Source organism: Rhynchophorus ferrugineus, unplaced genomic scaffold (genome assembly GCF_030347505.1).
Source record: "Rhynchophorus ferrugineus isolate W39M unplaced genomic scaffold, kcgeb_rfMv2 rfM2, whole genome shotgun sequence".
NCBI lineage: Eukaryota > Metazoa > Arthropoda > Insecta > Coleoptera > Curculionidae > Rhynchophorus > Rhynchophorus ferrugineus.
The window spans coordinates 74,905,000-74,909,461 of record NW_027472581.1 but is presented as its reverse complement, the minus strand read 5'-3'; the positions used below and the strand labels follow the sequence as shown (position 1 = coordinate 74,909,461).

General features: G+C 28.9%; 1 long non-coding RNA gene across 1 annotated transcript; it reads left to right on the top strand.

The window, feature by feature from the left end:
* The first annotated feature begins 1,907 nt into the window (after positions 1–1,907).
* On the top strand, positions 1,908–2,238 carry LOC143190407 (uncharacterized). Its single transcript, XR_013004233.1, has 2 exons — positions 1,908–2,049; positions 2,110–2,238. It is a non-coding gene; the product is annotated as an uncharacterized LOC143190407 (long non-coding RNA).
* The last annotated feature ends 2,224 nt before the right edge of the window (positions 2,239–4,462 follow it).

The following is a 4,462-nucleotide window of genomic DNA, read 5'->3' as shown; positions in this document are numbered from 1 at the left end:
TGTAAAGAAATATACAAAAAGAAAAGTAAAAAAATTGTGGACCAGTTCAATCAAATTTGTAGTTCAAAATTAATTAATTCAAAGTATAATATTATGAAAAAGCATGTGGTGTTATTACTAATAAACAGATTCATGTGTCTTCTATATGTTTGTGTTTCAGTTACCTTTGTTCTTCCATAATAAATGACTTAATTGATCTGATATTTCTTTACATGAAATTTTGTATTTATTGTTATTGAACTATTTAGTGCACCTAAACATTAATAATTGAAAGCTCACAATAGTATTTTCAATATTCACGCTTTTGATTGTTTGTTTCATAAATGACATCACGAAAGACCTAATAATTAATGTAACTATTGTTGCAATAGTTTTGACGAACTGGTAAAAGTTGCTAAAATGAAAGCATCAACTTAATGTTGTGATTAAAAATCTTGAAGTGAAAAATCTTTGCTACATATATAATGGATGTTTACAAATAAATGTAAATATGTGGGGAAAAAGGTCGATTGATCACAGGACAGACCTCCTGCTGTTGCGATAATCGCAGGTGTGAATCTTGCTGGACATAGTCGTAAATTTATCTATTTATCTTCTATTTTCTATTTTATTTTCTTCTGTTCTATTATTTCATCCTATCTTCCTCATGATTCTTAAATTACTCTAAATTAAAGATAATAATTTTATGGTTGCAATTATAAAATATAGATTATAATTTAAGTCAGGATGTAATGTCAAAGTGGTCCAAGATAACCGATGTGTAATTATGATGTATTAATAATCTGAATCATACACAAACGTGATTAATAGTGGTTTCTGCTAGTTTTTGGTGGCAGTTTATCTAGTGTGTGGCTTTGAATTTTTCTCTTGTGCGCATTGACGGTTCATCATTGGCGGAGAAGTGAATGCACAAGAGCAGGAGTGTTGCTTGTTTATTTACTTACTTGCGAGTTTGGCTTCACATTAACACGGCTTACTAGCCCTAGTGTCAGGATTTCGTTATTTTGCTTTCCTTGATATCATTGCACATGTAGAAGGTGGTATGTCGTGTGTTATTTTTCCTTCGTACCGTGTGCATAAGTCATTCTACATTATTGTCCGTCATTGTTATTTATTAGTATCAACTAAGATTGTTGCTAATCATCATGGTTGTTCCCTCATTGCTATTGCCTATCGTTGTCATTGTCTGTAATTTATAGTATTAATACCATCCATTATCAGTACCGCTACATGTCGGTACATTTATCGCTACTACTTTTTAACAGTACTGCCAGTGCCGTTATATGCTTATATTATTAGATATTAAGAATATCTGTCGTGGGGATTCTCATTGGAAATTGTTTACTAGAGCTACATTAATTCTTTTATGCCCACGATACTTTAAAAATACCAGCCACATAGGTTCCATATGATTATTAAAGTACTATACCAATTTGTAAGGACGTACAATAACGACATTTAGAGAACAACGGTATTACATTTTTTGATATTTATGCTATCGATTAAAACAAATTATAAACATAATCAAATACTTTAGTTACTCTTAGTTGAAACAAAGATCATCTTCAATAATTAAAATTGGAATCCATACAATATCCATCGTGTTTACCATATTTGATACCGACATATTTTTCTCATTTTCAATAATTAAAAAAATATATATTTTTGCGACGCAGTGTATGTACTAGCAGAGGATTAAAATGTTTATTACTTAACAGTATATGGTGTTATAGGTAGATTCTTATCAGATTAAATATATTTCGTGTCATCTCGCTCTCGGTATTTTTTGTGTGAAGTGTATTAGTTCACGATAGTTAAAAATGACCAACTTTATAGCTCTTTTGTCTGTGTTTGTTTTGATTCAAGCTAACCTTAAATTGCTAGAATCGGTGCCTATTGGAACGAGGAATGAAAGCATTTCTTCTGATATGGCAAATGACTCCAGTATTGACTCAAGAGCTTCACCTTTCAATATCATAAATGTTCCTTGCAAGAGTGGTTATGTTTATATAAACGGGAGATGTGTTAAAACATTCGATTAATTTGCTCGTAAGTAGTGTTTGGTGTGGTGAATAAAAATAACATAAATAATCTTTATTTACTTTTTAGCTGATGGAATAACCTGTTGCAGATAATTCTACTTTATAAATTAAAAATATTTATGGGATAATCTAGATAATGTATTAAGGAAGTTACAATATATTCTTAAATAAAATATTCATAGCCTAGTTTGAAAAATTGCGTTGATTTTTATATAAAAACCAGTATGTGTTTCACTGTTAATAGAAAATGTGTATAAATAAAGACAATATATATATATATATATATATATATATATATATATGAATGTATTTAAAGGGGAACTTTAATGATGTTAAATTTATTACATTTACAATTTTTTTTACAAAATAGTGAAGTAAAAATTAATTATTTTATTCATAATATTTTTAAAATATGAAGCTGGATATTTTATCATTATAACTCTACTTTTATAATTAGTATATACAATTTAGTATGCATTATATGCATATTTTATATTATTTGTATCTATTGGATAGCATTTATTCAAAATCGTGGATGTATATGAACAATTTGTTTTAAATGTATACATTTTTAAATATATATTTTAATTAATGTTAGGTGTGTACCTAGTTAATTTGTTATCATACCTTTCATTTGCTATAATATACCATTTTTTTAATTTCCTCACAATACCAAAAACGCAATACCAAAAAAATATCTTTTTTAAAATATCGATATGAGTTCAAGAAAAACATAACAAGGAAACAATAAATAATAGAGGCACGAAACAAACAAAATATAATATGTAAGGAAAAAATAAAAAAGGAAAATTAAAAAAAGCTAATCAATTATTCATTCGTGTTTGAAACAATAGGTTAGATATTGAAGTCTAATATTATGGATTGCAAGTGAGAACTACCTGTTCTAAAAAAAATCTTAGATTAGTAAGTATAACTGATTTTCATTTTCTGATGTTGAATATTATGATGTTTGGAAAACAGCCTTAAATACTTTTGTAACTCACATTGCATTTTATAAAATGAGGAAAATTACAATACAATATTTCTTTTACAGTTACAATGAAATTGAAAACCTCAATAGACAAAATTAATTTTTGGACAAAGTAATGGAGAATCTTTTCCGAATCTGATTGAATGAGACTAAATATGGCCTCATCAATTTTACATACTGTAGGTTAATATAGCCAAATATTTAGAAATGATATTGGAAGTGAAACTGCGCTGGAACGTACATGCAAAGTAGAATGAAGAACTGGATCTTAAATTTAGAAGAATATGTCAGTTATTTGGACGAAATTGTACCCTATCTATATACAATATATTCTTATACCATTATATTATGTAGTTATCAACCTAGAATGGAAATCTGGACATAATTCAACGGTTTCCGAACAAAGTAGCAAGGAGTTTTGTTAGCGCCCTATGGTACTTCAGAAATAGTGCTCTTGATAGAGATTTGCAAATGGACATCATTAACCAGACCATTAAAACTTCATTTTAGAACCAGTCTATAAAATTTTATTTAGGTTGGTACTTATGTTGATAAATGTCTGCAAACTTCTTCAAAACTTACGTGATAATAAGCGATGAAATATTCAGAGTCAGTATGATGGGGCCCTCTTCTTGTCATTATACTGCGCTTAAGAGGCGATAATTGATACTGTTTAATATTAAGTTGCTGTGGTTTTTATTAGAATTATTAGTAAATTTTAGGGTGTAAAAGCTGCTCTGAATGTTAATTTGTGCACTGTGGCAAAAACATCTGAAAAAATGAAAAACAATAAAATGTTGGATCACCAAAGCGAAAGCCTCCACATAAGAAGTGGATGACGAATAAAGATCACGTTGATATTTTCTTTATTCGCAATAAAATTTATTATAATAATATATTTATTTATTACTAGCTGACCCGGCAGACTTCGTACTGCCTCGATCGATAAATAAAAAACTTAATAATCCGTAATTAATGCTCGGTATGAATGAATTTTTATTATCATTTTCGATTAATTACACATGATGTTTCATACTTAAAAAACAAAGATTTCCTGAGATACTGGTTATTTATAAGGTTTCAATTAGATATTTAGAGACACACATAGTTATGATACAGTTTGTTAATCAATTTAAAGCTTTCAGGTAAAGTATATTTTTTGTTTTGTTTTGTGGTGATAAAAATAAACAAAGATGAGGGTTTTCCGACGCGCGAACCCGCGACGTATTATAATATAACGTATAATTGTCCATGCGCGAAACAGGGAAACTCAAAGTTGATTTCGAAAACTTCCAACGACTGGCCTTGAGATTTATTTATGGTCATTGCAAAGGCCAGACGTACTGGAAATTGTAAACGTTTAAAATCGAATGGTAAATCCGTTGGAATCATCGGTATACACGAGATCAAGACATCCTCTCCTTTATAT